Source organism: Tursiops truncatus, chromosome 1, assembly GCF_011762595.2.
Source record: "Tursiops truncatus isolate mTurTru1 chromosome 1, mTurTru1.mat.Y, whole genome shotgun sequence".
Lineage (NCBI taxonomy): Eukaryota > Metazoa > Chordata > Mammalia > Artiodactyla > Delphinidae > Tursiops > Tursiops truncatus.
This window is the reverse complement of record NC_047034.1, coordinates 31,663,758-31,681,733: the sequence shown is the minus strand read 5'-3', so window position 1 is coordinate 31,681,733 and position 17,976 is coordinate 31,663,758. Positions and strand designations below refer to the sequence as shown.

Sequence of the window (17,976 nt, the reverse complement as noted above, 5' to 3'; positions counted from 1 at the left end):
ACTAATGAAATGAATATATAACATAGAATGGAACTGGGAAAATACCTGGTTTAAATTCTGGAAAGTACCAACTATACAATTCTGGATAAGTTGCTTCATCTTGCTTAGTCTAATTTAATGCCCATCTCACAGGATGTTATGATGATTAATTTAATATCTTTGTATAACGTACAGTGTTATGTAATTTCTTCCTGTTTTTCTTGAGTAAATTCATATCCTTAAGCAACTCACTGTAAACAGTAGTTACTTACTTGCTTAAATTACTCTTATCTTCTATTATCAGCTGAATTGTGTCCTGCTCAAGTTAATATGTGGAAGTCTTAACCCCCAATACCTCGTAATATGACTGTATTTGGAGATAAGGCCCTTAAGTAGGTAATTGAGGTCAAATGAGGTCAAATGGGTGGGCTGTAATCCAATATGACTGGTGTCCTTATAAAAAGAAAATATTAGGACACAGACATGCACAGAGAGAAGACCATGTGAAGACAGAAGGAAAACATGGCATCTACAAACCAAGAAGAGATACTTGAGAAGAAATCAATCCTGCTGACACCTTATGTCAGATTTCTAGCCTCTAGACCTGTGAGTGAGTAAATTTCTGTTGTTTAACCTCCTCAGTCTCTGGTACTTTGTCATGGCAGCTCTAGGAAACTAATACAACTTTTTATGGCCTCCTTGTCTCATGTTGAAAGTTCAATATTTGGCATCATAGCTAGGAAACAAAAATATCATCTACATTCCTTGTTGTAGTCTTTCTTCCCCATTCTCATTGCTAGTAATTTCCATATTTGGGTCTGTTTTCTGTGCCTTGTAAATAGAACGTTATGCTCATTTCTGGTCTTACTGCTAATATACGGTAAATGTGCAGATACTGAATAGATTTTGGAGAAGTGCAGCATATAGTTGGTACATGTGTGTATGTGTGTGTATTCATATAATTTATACTTTTTCTCTATTTTCTTCCTTTGGTGTGAGCTAAGATTCTCTGCTTTTGTGACAAGTACTCCTGAATACTAATCCCTGAATTTAATTCACCAAAAATTGCCAAAAATAGTAATAATATGGGGAAAGAGAGAGTGATAGAGGGAGAAGAACAAACAGTCAGGCAAGGGCAGTACTGTGAATTATTAGGGTCTTATAATAAGATTATGTTAGTCTAGAGGAAATGACCGTAAATATCATCAGTGAGCCCAGTTGGTCTTTACTGACTGCTAGACACATCCCTGAGTTCTGTTCTTAGTCTCCAACTGTATGATTACTACTGTCTGGAAGTATTATTTGAACAACTAAAGTCACTTAATGGAAAAGGAATATGTCTTTAGAGAATCAACAGTAATTTTTCTATCTGATTAAAAAGGACTGTTGACTGTCTGGAAACCTCAGTCATATTTGTAAGCAGGAAAGCATTGGCTATTAAAAGTGGATGATGTAAAGAGATGAGCAGAAACTTTGGCAATAGGTATACCTGGATTTAATTCTCACTCCTACCGCTTGGTAGCTGGATAGCCTTAGGCAAGTTTCATACCTCCCTGAAATTCACTTAATTCAGTCTGTAAAATGGCATAATAACTTATTATAGCATCCTTTTAGGAATTTTAAATCAGTTATTGAAATAAAAGTACACAATATATAGACAAGTATGGATTCCTCAATAGGTGTTTGACCTTTCATTTCTCCAGTATCCCACCCGCATCAAATAAAGAAAAATACTTTTTAAAATTTACGAATATTTCATTGTTGTAAAGTTAAAGCCATAAAAATAATCAAATGGCCTACTATCATACCGTTAGAAGAAAAAAAAAAAGGTGTTCATGAGAGTTGCATATTAGAATACAAGTTTTCCTTAGGCACCTGTTTATGTATGCTATTCTGCTCTTTACAATAAATAATTAAATTTAAAAGACTTAATTCCTCACTTTTAAGACCTTATTAGTTTACAAATTACATATTGACCTATGCTAAATTTTATACCGACCCATGCTAATGAATTCAGTACAGAAAACAAAAAACACTGCACTAAAGCAAATTATATATATATATTATATATATATGTATATATAAAATATATATATATATATATATATATATATCTTAAATGCATTTATATCCTACCGTGTCTCATAAAGCATTGTGGTAACTCACCGGAATACAGACAATCAAATATAATGGCAAAAGCACTTAATATAAACAGTGCCAAGGAAACATAGAAGATGAAGAAAAGATGAGGGAAATGTGAACAGGAGGACGTGTGGTTAATCGAGTTGTATGTTTTGACCCTAAGCTTCTCTGTGTGGGGACTTCCCTGGTGGCACAGTGGTTGGGAATCCTCCTGCCAGTGCAGGGGACATGGGTTCGGGCCCTGGTCTGGGAAGATCCCACATGCCGCGGAGCAACTAAGACCATGCGCCACAACTATTGAGCCTGTGCTCTAGGGCCAATGAGCCACAACTACTGAAGCCCGCGTGCTACAACTACTGAAACCCCAGCTCCTAGAGTCCATGCTCTGCAACGAGAGAAGCCACAGCAATGAGGAGCCCGCACACCACAATGTAGAGTAGCCCCCACTCGCCCCAACTAGAGAAAGCCCATGTGCAGCAACAAAGACCCAACACAGCCAAAAATAAATAAATTTATTAAAAAAAAAAGATTCTCTGTGGATAAAACAACATGTAAATAATTGGTTACAAAGCCACATTATTTGAAGGTGCCAGACTGCACATTAACAGTCTGACACAAAGGGACAGCACAGGAAAACTATTCAAAGATAAAGATTTTTAAATCTTTGCAGTTTGAAACCTTTTAGAGCAAGTATAATGAGCTCGACACACATTTCAACACTCAACATGTTAATCGCATGTTCAAAGCATGTCTCAAAGTCATTGGAAATAGTTGCTGTCTCTGTCTCTGATATGTAAAACAGATCTGTGATGTGTAAAACTCAGGAGGTATTGATATCCACTTTTTGGCATCTGAACAGGAAACAAAGTTGTTTCGCAGTGATAATAAAGAATGAAGTAAATGCAACAGTCAAATGAAAGACAAAGTACTGAGGGAATGTATTAACAAAACGAATCCAACTAAATTCTGGTGACCTGGGGCCTACGGTTGTACACACTGCATGGAAATACCCCAGCCGCCTACTGGCATAGGAGGAAGGGTACTGCTAAGCCCATCACAGTATAATCCTTTTAAATGTCCCTTTCAAGGTTGTCTCCACTCAACACTGAGTATAGGAAATCTTCCCATCAGGCAGAAACACTGGCTGCGCAATGATTGACCAAGAAATTAACACACTAATGAATAAATGATGCTAATTTATTTCTATCTCTGACAACGGGAAACAGCACACACTCTGTGTCAATGATATGTCCTCTTTCCCACTTTTCTAAATGGTCAATTATGTTTTTCCCTTCATTGCTTTATATCATGTGTGGCAGGCATGATGGGAAATGGCTACCAATGGTTCTGTTATTGATTTCTACCTTCCTTTCACTGTGGCTAAAGAAGATACTTTGTATGATTTCAGTTTCTTAAAAATGTATTGGTACTTGTATTGTGGCGTAACATATGGTCTTTCCTGGAGAATGTTCCATGTGTACTTGAGAAAAATGTGTATTCTGCTGTTGTTGAGTGGAGTGATCTATATATGGCTGTTAGGTTTAGTCGGTTAAATGTGTTATTCAGTCCCCCTACCTCTCTACTGATCTTCTGTCTAGATGTGTTATCCATTATTGAAAGCAAGGTATTGATCTCCAACTATGATTTTAGAACTATCTATTTCTTCCTTCAATTCTGTCAATGTCTGCTTCACATATTTGGGGGATGTTTGGTACATATATGTTTATAGTTGTTATATCTTCTTGATAGATTGAACTTGTTATCAACATATAGTGGCCTCCTTTTCCTCTTGTGATAGTTTTTGATTTAAAGTTTATTTTGTGTGATATTAACATAGCCATCCCAGATCTATCTTCCTTCCTTCCTTCCTTCCTTCCTTCCTTCCTTCCTTCCTTCCTTTTTCTTTCTCTCTCTTTATTTCTTTTTGTTACTATTTGCATGGGATATTTTATTCTGTGCTTTAACTTTCAACTAACTTGTGTCTCTTGAAATCAAGTGAGTTTTGTGCGGGCAGCATATACTTGGATTATGGATGTTTTTAAAGTCCATTCTGCCAATATTTATCTTTTTATTGGAGAGCTTAATCCACTTACTTTTTCAAAAATTACTGATGAGGAAGAACTTAATTCTGTCTGTTTCCTGGTTGTTTTCTGTATGTCTTATGCATTTTTTGCCCTTCATTTACTCCATTACTGACTTCTTCTGTGCTTAGCCGATTTTGTTGTAGTGAACTCTTGATTCCTTTTTCATTTCTTTTTGCATATAGTCTATTGATATTTTCTTTGTGGTTATCAAGAAGATTACATTCACCCTTCTAAAGTTCAACCAATATCATTTGAATTGAAACCAACTTCAATAGCACACAGAAACTCTGTTCCTCTACAGTTCCATTCCTCCTCCTTAAATTATTGTTGTCACAAATTACACCTTTATACTTTGTGAGCCCAATAACATGGATTTATGATTATTTTATGCATTTGTTTTTTCAATCATGTAAGAAATAAAAAGTAGAGTTACAAGCCAGTAGCACAATACTGGCTTTAGTATCTGCCCATATATTTATCTTTACTGGAGATTTCTATTTCTTTATACAGCTTCGAGTTGCTGGCTAGTGTCCTTTCATTTCAACCTGAAGGTTCAATTTAGCATTTGTCATAGGGCAGTGTTAGGAAGTTGTAAAACAAACGCCCTCAGCCTTTGTTCATCTGGGAATGTGTTAATTTCTCCCTAAGTTTTGAAACCAGTTTGGCCAAATATAGAATTCTTGGTGGGCAGTTTTTTTCTTTCAGCACTTTAAATATGTCTGGCCTCTTGCCTCCATGGTTTCAGATAGGAAATTAGCTATGAATCTTTTTGAGGATCCCTGCTTTGTAACAAATTTGTTTTTTCTTTCTCCTTTGGGAGTAAAGATTCTTTCTCTGTCTTTTGGCATCTGAGAGTCTGATTATACTGTTTCTTGTTGTGGCGTTCCTTGAGTTTCTCTTAGTCCTGAAATCAGGCAAAGATTTACAGCAACCAAACACATACTGAACCAGGGAAGAGGCAATTTGAAAATGGCAGGAAAGCTTTGTGGCATTTTTACTTGCCCTTGCCCCATCTACTGTTAGTGTAGTGATGGTCTTAAAGTGGTGGGGTCTTAACGCAGTGATAGTCTTAAAGTAGCAGCAGACCATTCGTAGTATGGGGCCCTCAATCCTGCTTCAGGAGGGAGCAGAAGAGCCCATACTCTCGGATTATTATGTGTATCTGTTCTAACCTGTCTGGGAGCTACCTGAAGGACTGACACAAGATGCTTATCTCTGTCTTAGCTAACCTGGAACACAGTCTGGAAAAGCAGCGGTCATTGCTCAAAAAAAGTGCAAGGTGAACTGACAAAGCACAGATGGCTGGGGCAGAAGACTGTGCATTGAAATACAATAGACCACATAAGATGCAGGAGCAAAAGTTGGGGGAGATTCTTTGGGAACTTAGAACATACAAAAAGTACACATGTGTCCAGAGAAATTAAGAAAGCCACATGCGTACTCAAGATAAGATGCATGTTCTGAAAACACCAGAGGAGTCTCTAAGCTTTTACCATGGGCTGAGCCCTGAACTCAGTGCAGGTCAGCTAAATGTTGAAGGAGTGATCCAGCAATCTGCACAATGGGGAGAGGTGTGTGGTTTTGAGTGTGCATGTGGATGTGCTTGTGTATATTTGTTTTTGTTTGTCTTAGGTGCAGGAATTCAAGGACATCTCTGTCAAAACATTAGCTAAACATGAACTAAAGGAACAGAGACTTCAGTGCCTACATACGATAAGGGGTACAGTCATTGCAAAACTAGTTTGGAAAGGTCCCTAAACAAACAGACTACTACAGCCTTCAACAATCAAAAGCTCAGAAAACCCTGGGAAAGTGGGAGAATCTGATTTCCATAGACACCACATTACAATATTTGAAAGCCAAATGTTCAACCAAAAAACTCACAAGGTATACGAAGACATGGAAAAGTATGGTCCATTTAAGAAAACAAATTAATTGATGAAACCATCCCTAAGGAAGCCCAGACTTTTCTCCATTGCATATTCTTGCCTCCTTTGTCATAGATTCATTGACCATAAGTGCATGGGTTTCTTTCTGGGCTCTCTATTCTGTTCCAGTGATGGATGTTTTTGTGCCGGTACCATACTGTTTTGATTACTGTAGGTTTGTAGCACAGTCTGAAGCCAGGGAGCATGATTCCTCCAGTTGTGTTCTTCTTTCTCAAGACTGTTTTAGCTATTCAGGATCTTTTGTGTTTCCATACAAACTTTAAAATTATTTGTTCTAGGTCTGTGGAAAATGCCCTTGATATGTTGATACAGACTGCATTGAATGCGTAGATGTCCTTGGGTATGATGGTCATTTTAACAATATTAATTCTTCCAATCCGTGACCATGGTATATCTTTCCAGCTGTTTGTGTCATCTTTCATTTCTTTTATGAGTGTCATATAGTTTCCTGGGTACAGGTCTTTTACCTCCTTAGGCAGGTTTATTCTTATGTATTTTATTCTTTTTTATGCAATTGTAAATGGGATTGTTTCCTTAATTTCTCTTTCTGATAGTTCACTGTGAGTGTATGGAAATACAAAATTTATATATAGAAATCTGTTGTATCCTGCAAATTTACCAAGTTCATGTTTGAGCTCGAATAGTTTTTTGATGGTGTCTTTCAGATTTTCTATGTATCATGCCATCTGCAAACAGTGACAGTTCTACTTTTTCCTTTCCATTTTGGAGTCCTTTTATTTATTTTTTCTTGTCTGATTGCTGTGGCTAGGACTTGCAAAACTCTGTTCAATAAAAGTGGTGAGAGTGGGCATCCTTGTCTTGTTCCTGATCTTAGGGGAAATGCTTTCAGCTTTTCACCATTGAGTATGTTAGCTATGGGCTTGTCATATATGGCCTTTATTATGTTGAGGTATGTTCCCTCTACGCCCACTTTCTGGAGAATTTTTACCATGAATGGATATTGAATTTTTTCAAAAGCTTTTTCTGCATCTATTGAGATGATCGTATGGTTTTTAGTCTTCAGTTTGTTACTGTGATGATAAGAGACCTAAGACAGCTACAGAGGCTAGGTGACCTTTCCTTCCCTGAATGGGTAGGTATCCTTGTTCTGCCTTCTAATTGAGTTAGTATCTGAGTAAAGAACTGCCAGGTGTCATTTAGTTCACAATACACTGCTGTGGCAATATAGAAATGAATTTGCCTAAGTCATTTGGCTTTTCTCAATTATAGTAAATGAATATACTGAATGAATACTTCAACTTAAGGAAATGTTCTTAAAAATATATTAATGTAGGCAACTTCAGTGGAGAACTGAAATCAAAACAAAACATTCAGGTAAAGGGTTGAAATAAAAGTACACTCAGTTGTATCCAGTTTCCTCTTGTAAATCTCTCTTTTTAATTTGAGTGGACAGTCACTTGAGAATATCTGACTTGGGGCTAAGGAAATCTAAGCCTTCTTGGCCACACTGTATTCTCTTATGTCATTTACTAAAGACACCAGTTGGGCTGCTGAAGAAAGCGTGGGAAAAATCAATCCCTCACATCCAAAGGGCGGCTCTTGAAAATATGTGTGTTGTTGTAGTTATTTTGCTCTTCTGGCCTCAGAAGTTCTAATCTTAACCTTAGCCCCTCATGGAGAGAGACTTTGTAAACCAATTCCCACATTACTCATTATGTGACTGTTGAAAAAGAGCAACCCAGCTCTTTTCCTGTGCTTTCAACCAGTTATCTTCTTCAAAAATCTGTTTGGATTGTTATACCTTAATCTTGCCTGGCAAGGGACTTATGGGAAGGTTCTTATTGTTTGAAAGTTTGGTGCCAGTATCTGCAAAGAAAGAAGAAAGATGTGTTTATGAAACATCCCAATAGTGAAGGTGTGTGAAAGCAACTTTTGAAAAAGTTAATCTGTCAGAGTTTAGCCGTATTATTACATTTTATTTTATTCATTGAAAATAAATAATTATCAATGAATCCTTTCCAGATTTTCTAGTTTCCCAAAGTTCCCTGTATTCACATTCTAAGAGGAAAAATGGTATTTTAAGTCACTGCTCTCCACCTTATATTATTTATAATCACTCCTCGTGGCCTCTTCCTTCCAAGAAACTTGATCCTGAGAAGTGTCCTTTGTTTGTCTTTGTGGAATAAGTGATGAGGATGCATCCTGGAGACCTGTGAGATGTTTAACTTGTGGCATAATGAAACTAGGAGAGTTCTGGGAAGATCTGGAAAGGTGGCTGGTAGAGTGTGGTCAGATGTGGTGGGAGAAGAGAGACATACAGAGAGAGGGAGAGGAAATTTTCAGAAGGAGAAAATGAAACAAATAATTAAATAAGTTTTGTTGTGTGGTGTGGGACGCAAGCCTTTCTCTCCCCCTTTCCTTCACAATGTCTTTGTTAAAGACTGTGTTTTTCATTAGTTTTACTAAGATAGGATTTGCTGTTTTGTTTGGATACTGAGAATGGACCCATGGAAACAGTTACATTTGGGTTATCTCTGACTGTCTTTAATGAAGAACATAAATATTGGCCACACTATCCATGCACATGCTATCACCATGCCTTTTTTGTTCTCTGTTCATATATCTAAGTCCTCTTCTTTCTTTAAGGTCAATCTCAAATCTCATCTGAAATGTACATTTATTGATAGACTCAACCCATAATGAACTGTCCCTTCTTTGTCCTCCTTAGGCTCTGATTATTTACAAAAACTCATTTTTGAACTTAGAAACTGTCCAATATGATATATTAGTTATTTCACCAGCATATGTTATATCCTCAACACAATTATACGCTTTTGTGGGGCTGGGATCATACATTCTGTAATTTTTCTCAGTACTTACACTTACTTTGATAAAAAGCGCATTCATTCATCTAAACATCATTTATTGGGTGTTAATTAAATAGCTCAACTCAGTAAATATTGTTTGAATGAATGCATGCATGAATGAGGGAGTGTGCAATAGGTAGCCTAATGTACCGCCCAATGTGAGAAAACCAAAAACGTAAACACAAAAGCAAGCCAAAAAGTGGACCAGGACTTTCTGTAAAATATCCTGCTTTTTGTTGGATGATGCCATGAAAATCAAGATGCTCCTGAAAGGTCTTAATAGCTGACCAAGAATAGTAAACAATTGAAATTCTCTCAGGCTTCTTCAACCCTATCACTGGACACATTTATACCTCTCAGGAGTGGTATTAAAAGAAGAGATTAATAAAGCTTTTATAGATGAGTTGATAAATCTCTAAATATTTAAGTCTTCATTGCCTGCTAGGTTTTCTCTATTTTGGGTTTCCAAAAGATTTCAATAAACCACAGGATAATTAAAAATTAGACATTATCTTTCTTACCTTGATGTTTTTTGATGGTAAACACCTTTTTATTGTCTCCATAGTGCTGCCTAGTTTCCACCAGTACAGTACTTAAGGGAATTTTGCTCTGGATGTTGAATATTACTTAAATAACTAAAGTAACTTCCTCAAAATTATTATTCTATTCTGGTTAGGATACTATCTGCTCTGGTTTGTTAAAATTTCCCTTTAGAGTGGTTTTAATTTTGTTTCTGATAGGGTCCTAGGATTTATTGCCACACCCATCCTGCATCTGTTTTTCTTTGAATTACTCTCCTTGCAGTTTCTGATTCATACAGGGCCTTACAGGTTAGTGACAACCTGGCCATCACAACGCTGGGAAGGAGAGGCCTACTTTTCAGAGGTGTTGATGTTTTCTGTACCTGAAGGTTTTCAAGAGATATCAATCTTCCTCACCACCGCCCTTGGCCCTCTTAATGGACTAAGCAGTTCCTCATGAAATTTCTGTAGGATATCTGTACCAACTTCTCAATATTGTTCCATCCTGAGTCTATAAATTCCTGGCCTCAAGGTAATGTTAGATTTCTAGCTCCAGCCCCTATTTACATAAGGCCTATACTAAGGAACGGAACCCACAGACATCAGTCCGCTCTTCTTTCTCTGGATTTAATTTCTCTGTTACTTTCTGAAACACGCAGGTGTTCCTTTCTTTCTTTTAATCTCAGCTATGTCCTTTTAACTTTTTCAAAATTGACCCAGAATTTACGTGTGTCTCCAGTAAGAGTACATTAAATTGAGCTTAGTCTGTTATTCTACTGGCATATTTGAGATCCAGATAATTTGCTACTTAACTGGATTCAATGACCTGTATATTTCAGGCATCTAACACTTACCATGTTCCAAATTTCCCTCCTTATAGTTAGTAATTTTCTTGGGAATCTGGATGAGATTAAATGGAATAAAGTTAGTGAGTGGCCCAGGAATGCCTGAAAGTTTGTTTGTCAGAGTGGCCAGGGAAAGTTAAGCAAGGAAGAAAAGCAAATGAAAAACAGAATCCCATTATTATGGCTGAGTTTACTCCCAGGATTCCATGCAGAGCTCTCTGTAGAGCTGGGTTGGGTTATAATTTATGCCAGAGCTCTACGTGGGGCTGACACCATCTCATGCCAAGCTCTCAGTTCTGGGCTCACGTCATCTCTGGTCCACTCTGTGGAGTGGAAACTTTGGAGGAATGGCCAATGTGTTCCGCGGTGTAGGAAGAGGGAAATTATGAATGTGACTTTCTAAATTGTGGAGGAACTAACCACTGTAAATGTGCCTTGAACTATGTTGTTTAATTTGACCAGTCAGATCAATGACTTTCCCCTTGAATGAAATGCTGCTACGTATATGAGCAGAAAAACAAAACTGGTATAAGGAATAGATAGCTAGTGGGAAGCTTCCGCATAGCACAGGGAGATGCGCTCGGTGCTTTGTGACCACCTAGAGGGGTGGGATAGGGAGGGTGGGAGGGAGGGAGATGCAAGAGGGAGGAGATATGGGGACATATGTATAACTGATTTACTTTGTTATAAAGCAGAAACTAACACACCATTGTAAAGCAATTATACTCCAATAAAGATGTTACAAAAAAAACTGGTATAAGGAGATGGAGAGACTGGGAGTCTTATTTTCCCACCAATTAACTTTGCCTCTGACCATGACCTTCCCTTTGAGTCTCCTAGACCTTGGGGATGATCGCAGCCCCTTGGGTTGGGTGACGGCAACCCCATCTTCACTAGAACCTCTATAGTTAACTTTGATTTTTCCCACTCCGTCTATCCATCCCATGTATGCAGTCAGACATTTGATCATGGACTTTTCCTGACAAAATATGCTTGAATATAACCATTTCTTTTCACTCCCACTGCTACTGCTATTGTCACTGCCTTAACTAGGGCTTTATCTTTAAGTTCTTTATATAAATATATAAATATCTATATATAAATATAATATACAAATAAATAAAATATAATATTAATTCTGATGATTTTAAAGTCTTTTCTTGATAAAGACTTTTCCTGATAAAGACACACAATATCTTATGTAAATATTTTTGTATTATCTGTTCTTAGAATTTTAGCCATATGATTCTATCTCTTGGTTTGTCTAGAACTTTTTGATTGAATGCTGGCTATTTTATTTGGCTTTTTTTGTTTTTCTCAGTGGAAACGTTGTTTTGCTTCAAAATATTTTATTCTACCTGGAAGTAGCAAATCTTCAAATTACAATTTTTTAAATGCTTTCAAATATCAATACTATAGGTGTCACAAAATCTAGAAAAATGACATTTAAAAATTAACTACTGCCAGATGTGTCTCTATAAAACTTTTCCCCCACTGTTTTAGCTATATATTCTTTAACTGCCTCCTCATACGACAGTTTATGTATTTTCGAAATAAAATTTTAAGAAATAAACTTCGTAGTTTTTAGACATAGATTTCTTGTAGCATGGTTGATTAGAATTTGCTTCTAGTTATTAATAGTTTAGAAAAGTTTATTTCAGCTTCACAATTTATTATTGATAATGTCACATTAATTTTCATTGTTAACTTTGAGAAAACCTCTATGGATTACTTCCTCATAAGTATTTACTATTATAAATGCATTACTGATTTCAGTACTGCTATAGGTTTGTGCATTACAGGGATTCTGATAAAATACTCATTCATACCATTCCATTACACACATTGTTGATGGAGTATATTCATTCATTCATTCATTCATTCATTCATTTATTTATTTTTGGCTGTGTTGGGTCTTCGTTGCTGTGCGCAGGCTTTCTCTACTTGCAGGGACTGGGGGCTACTCTTCGTTGCGGTGCACAGGCTTCTCATTGCGGTGGCTTCTCTTGTTGCAGAGCACGGGTGCTAGGCACGGAGGCTTCAGTAGTTGTGGCTCGCAGGCTCAATAGTCGTGGCTCATGGGCTCTAGAGCGCAGGTTCCGTAGTTGTGGCACACCGGCTTAGTTGCTCCGTGACATGTGGGATCTTCCCGGACCAGGACTCGAACCCTTGTCCCCTGCATTGGCAGGCGGCTTCTTAACCACTGCGCCATCAGGGAAGCCCCTGGAGTATATTCTTGACAGAAGAAAATTTCCATTTTGACTAAGCATTGATGAGAACTGAATCTTTGACTTATCTTTCACATGCCTGATGATTGAAATAATTTTCCACAGATTAGCTTCTGGTTTTGTACTTTTCAGTTGTTTTTTTCTTCTTCAAACGCACATGCTTTGAGAGCTGTGAAGTGCAAGACATGGCTATATTGTAAGGTGGGTTTTGTCCTTATGCTTCTGTGTCTTGTGCTAGGTTAAGTCAGTAGAGTAGTCAGTATGAGTACTGGAAGTTATTCCTGTAATGCGATAGTATATAGTCAATTACATATGGCGGTGTCTGAAAATCACATAATAGCCTCACTTAAAACATCTCCTTAGGGCTTCCCTGGTGGCGCAGTGGTTGAGAGTCCACCTGCTGACGCAGGGGACACAGGTTCGTGTCCCGGTCCGGGAAGATCCCACATGCCGCGGAGCGGCTAGGCCCGTGAGCCATGGCCGCTGAGCCTGTGCGTCCAGAGCCTGTGCTCCACAACGGGAGAGGCCACAACAGTGAGAGGCCCGCGTACCACAGAAAAAAGAAAATCTCCTTAGCCAGATTTCAAAAAAGCCTGTGGCCATTCCAATATGATCCAACATAGCGGAATATGATAGAAGGAAAATTGGCAAAGAAAGAGACGCTGGTCTTACCTGATGGAAGTTAAAATATCCCACCTTTGACAATTTTGCAAAAACTTATAATTCCATGAACTAATTTCTAGGGTTCTTCATAGGACCTAAAAAGGAACCCATAGAGTTGTGGAAGAACAATAGAAGCTGCTGTGATGAGAAGCCCAGGCACCGCAACAAAGAGTAGCCCCCGCTCGCCACAACTAGAGAAAGTCTGCACGCAGCATTGAAGACCCAACGCAGCCAAAATAAAAATAAATAAATAAAGATAAATAAATTTAATTTTAAAAAAGTAATACTCAGGTTTGAGGCATGAGAAGTATGATGAGGAGAAATTAGCTAATCTTTTCAGAACTTTTAAAATATCAAACTCAGTCTCTAAGATTTTAGCATTATATACAACATTGGTTACTTATTAGTGGTTTGGGAAGGCCAATTTAAAATTTTCTGATCTTACTGTATTGAAATTCACGGCCCTAATGTTTTCCACATTGACTATATGAATGATGAAGTAAAGTCAATCATGTATTTCCTTTCCAACTGGACAGAAAACAAAACTTTAAAAAGTGTTTGGACTACTGACTTTTGATTTCTTCTAAGGCAAGTGTATAGGTAATTTTTATTCCCTGATTAGGAGAAAAATGGTGGAAGAGGGCAGGGTTAAGAATTAAGATGTCAAGAGCGTGAGAGGTAGATGGCCAACCAGAGTTCCTAAGGTTCGGTGCCTGTAACTGTCGCCGCCGCTTAAGCCTGCCAAAGCAGTGGTACGGCTGCTGCCCTCGTATTTGCTACCTCTAGAAACATTCTTGCCAGTAGTGGCGGCAGCGGGACTCAATTACCCCCTTTTCTCACTCTCTCCAGAAGCTCCAGATGGCGTCTTCTGTGGGCAACGTGGCCGACAGCACAGAACCAACGAAACGTATGCTTTCCTTCCAAGGGTTAGCTGAGTTGGTACATCGAGAGTATCAGGCAGGAGATTTTGAGGCAGCTGAGAGACACTGCATGCAGCTGTGGAGACAAGAGCCAGACAATACTGGAGTACTTTTATTACTTTCATCTCTACACTTCCAGTGTCGAAGGCTGGACAGATCTGCCCACTTTAGTACTCTGGCAATTAAACAGAACCCTCTTCTGGCAGAAGCCTATTCGAATTTGGGGAATGTGTACAAGGAAAGAGGGCAGTTGCAGGAAGCAATTGAGCATTACCGGCATGCATTGCATCTCAAACCAGATTTCATCGATGGTTATATTAACCTGGCAGCCGCTTTGGTAGCAGCAGGCGACATGGAAGGGGCAGTACAAGCTTACGTCTCTGCTCTTCAGTGCAATCCTGATTTGTACTGTGTTCGCAGTGACCTGGGGAACCTGCTCAAAGCCCTGGGTCGCTTGGAAGGAGCCAAGGCATGTTATTTGAAAGCAATGGAGACGCAACCGAACTTTGCAGTAGCTTGGAGTAATCTTGGCTGTGTTTTCAATGCACAAGGGGAGATTTGGCTTGCAATTCATCACTTTGAAAAGGCTGTCACGCTTGACCCCAATTTTCTGGATGCTTATATCAATTTAGGAAATGTCTTGAAAGAGGCACGGATTTTTGACAGAGCTGTGGCAGCTTACCTTTGTGCCCTAAGCTTGAGCCCAAATCATGCAGTGGTACATGCCAACCTGGCTTGTGTATACTATGAGCAAGGCCTGATAGATCTGGCAATAGACACCTACAGGCGAGCTATTGAGTTGCAACCACATTTCCCTGATGCTTACTGCAACCTAGCCAACGCTCTGGAAGAGAAGGGCAGTGTTGCCGAAGCAGAAGATTGTTATAATACAGCTCTGCGGCTGTGTCCCACCCATGCAGACTCTCTGAATAACCTAGCCAATATCAAAGGAGACCAGGGGAACATTGAAGAGGCAGTTCGCTTGTATTGTAAAGCATTAGAAGTCTTCCCAGAGTTTGCTGTTGCCCATTCAAATTTAGCAAGTGTATTGCAGCAGCAGGGAAAACTGCAGGAAGCTCTGATGCATTATAAGGAGGCTGTTCGAATCAGTCCTACCTTTGCTGATGCCTACTGTAACATGGGAAACACTCTAAAGGAGATGCAGGATGTTCAGGGAGCCTTGCAGTGTTATACTCGTGCCATTCAGATTAACCCTGCACTTGCGGATGCCCACAGCAATCTGGCTTCCATTCACAAGTATTCAGGGAATATTCCAGAAGCAATTGCTTCTTATCGCACTGCTCTGAAGCTTGAACCTGATTTTCCTGACGCTTATTGTGATTTGGCTCATTGCCTGCAGATTGTCTGTGATTGGACAGACTATGATGAGCGAATGAAGAAGTTGGTCAGCATTGTGGCTGACCAGCTGGAGAAGAATAGGTTGCCTTCTGTGCAGCCTCATCATAGTATGCTCTATCCTCTTTCTCATGGCTTCAGGAAGGCTATTGCTGAGAGCCACGGGAACCTCTGCTTGGATGAGATCGGTGTCCTTCATAAACCACCGTACGAACATCCAAAAGACTTGAAGCTCAGTGATGGTCGACTGCGTGTAGGATACGTGAGTTCTGACTTTGGGAATCATCCTACTTCTCATCTTATGCAGTCTATTCCAGGCATGCACAATCCTGATAAATTTGAGGTATTCTGTTATGCCCTGAGCCCAGATGATGGCACAAACTTCCGAGCGAAGGTGATGGCAGAAGCCCATCATTTCATTGATCTTTCTCAGATTCCATGCAATGGGAAAGCAGCTGATCGCATCCATCAAGATGGTATACATATCCTTGTAAATATGAATGGTTATACCAGGGGTGCTCGAAATGAACTCTTTGCTCTCAGGCCAGCTCCTATTCAGGCAATGTGGCTGGGCTACCCTGGGACCAGTGGCGTGTTTTTCATGGATTATATCATCACTGATCAGGAAACTTCACCTGCTGAAGTTGCTGAGCAGTATTCTGAGAAACTGGCTTATATGCCCCATACTTTCTTTATTGGCGATCATGCTAATATGTTCCCTCACCTGAAGAAGAAGGCAGTCATCGATTTTCAGTCCAATGGGCACATTTATGACAATCGGATTGTGCTGAACGGCATCGACCTCAAAGCATTTCTTGATAGTCTCCCAGATGTGCAGATTGTCAAGATGAAATGTCCTGATGGAGGAGACAACGCAGACAGCAGTAATACGGCTCTTAATATGCCTGTCATTCCTATGAATACTATTGCAGAGGCAGTTATTGAAATGATTAACAGAGGACAAATTCAGATAACAATTAATGGATTCAGTCTTAGCAATGGACTGGCAACTACCCAGATCAACATTAAGGCTGCCACTGGAGAGGAGGTTCCCCGTACCATTATTGTAACCACACGTTCTCAGTACGGGTTACCGGAAGATGCCATTGTGTACTGTAACTTCAATCAGTTATATAAAATTGACCCATCTACTTTGCAGATGTGGGCAAATATTCTGAAGCGTGTTCCCAATAGTGTACTGTGGCTGTTGCGTTTTCCAGCAGTAGGAGAACCTAATATTCAACAGTATGCACAAAATATGGGCCTTCCCCAGAACCGTATCATTTTTTCACCTGTTGCTCCTAAAGAGGAACATGTTCGGAGAGGCCAGCTGGCTGATGTCTGCTTGGACACTCCACTCTGTAATGGACACACCACAGGGATGGATGTCCTTTGGTCAGGGACACCCGTGGTGACTATGCCAGGAGAGACTCTTGCTTCCCGAGTTGCAGCTTCCCAGCTCACTTGTTTAGGCTGTCTTGAGCTTATTGCTCAAAATAGACAAGAATATGAAGACATAGCTGTGAAACTGGGAACTGATCTAGAATACCTGAAGAAAATTCGTGGCAAAGTCTGGAAGCAGAGAACATCTAGCCCTCTGTTCAACACCAAGCAATACACAATGGACCTAGAGCGGCTCTATCTACAGATGTGGGAGCATTACGCAGCTGGCAACAAACCTGATCACATGATTAAGCCTGTTGAAGTCACTGAGTCGGCCTAAATAATGACTGTGTGCACAGGAGAATTACCCTGTACCTGAGCCTCAACCTTCTGGGGGAAAGGGAACTACTTTTTCCTTATCTGTACAATACCATGCTGCAGATGGGTGACAGACAATGATAAGAAATAGCACAGCCAGACTTGCTTCCTGCATGATCATGATCATGATAGGGAGAGACACAAGAGATGGGAAACTGCTGTTCCACAAGGAGTCTCCATAGAATTTTGCAGCAGCCAGGTGTCTGGAAGGTCTGGAAGGTAAGTCTGGAAGGTCTGATCTCCCTTGGTCTTCCATGGGATGGATGGTTAGTGTGGAAGGGAGATAGAGATTGCCCAGCCGTTTTGTGATTATCATGGATTGATTGAGTCTTCTGAATTAATATTTTTCTTTATATTTTGGGTATTGGAGCTTTTAAAAATGTTTGGTTTCAGGTATTTTTATTCATGTGAAGTGTGTATGATTCTCTTGAGATAAGCTTTTAAGCTAAAATATTCCTTGTTTTAGTTTCTGAACTCTACAGATAAATGGGGACTTTGCTGGTGTAGTCTTTTTATAGGTTTTGTAAACCACTTGAGCTTATATCAGTCATTTTAGTGTCTGACATAATGTTCGGAACTATCAGTGCTTTGTTGGTTTATAGATGATGGCTTAAATTCTTTTCCTGGTCCGTTTCCTTCTTCCCTTCCCCCCACTTTAAAAATTCTCCTGTAACTTGGCTAACAAAAAAACAAGTCTGAT

The 17,976-nt window shown here is 39.3% G+C and overlaps 1 protein-coding gene and 1 pseudogene across 4 annotated transcripts in view; one reads left to right on the top strand and one right to left on the bottom strand.

Annotated features, from left to right (window-relative positions):
- Positions 1-14,097: 14,097 nt before the first annotated feature.
- LOC141275633 (UDP-N-acetylglucosamine--peptide N-acetylglucosaminyltransferase 110 kDa subunit pseudogene) lies at positions 14,098-17,969 on the top strand (annotated as a pseudogene).
- The window catches only part of LOC117309453 (metabotropic glutamate receptor 7-like), a 141,911-nt gene continuing 138,112 nt past the window's right edge, over positions 14,178-17,976 (bottom strand). For all 4 annotated transcript variants that reach the window (XM_073801835.1, XM_073801834.1, XM_073801840.1 and 1 more), the window contains one exon: positions 14,178-14,235. The gene's annotated coding sequence lies outside the window, so the exon portion shown is untranslated. The remainder of the gene's footprint in view (positions 14,236-17,976) is intronic.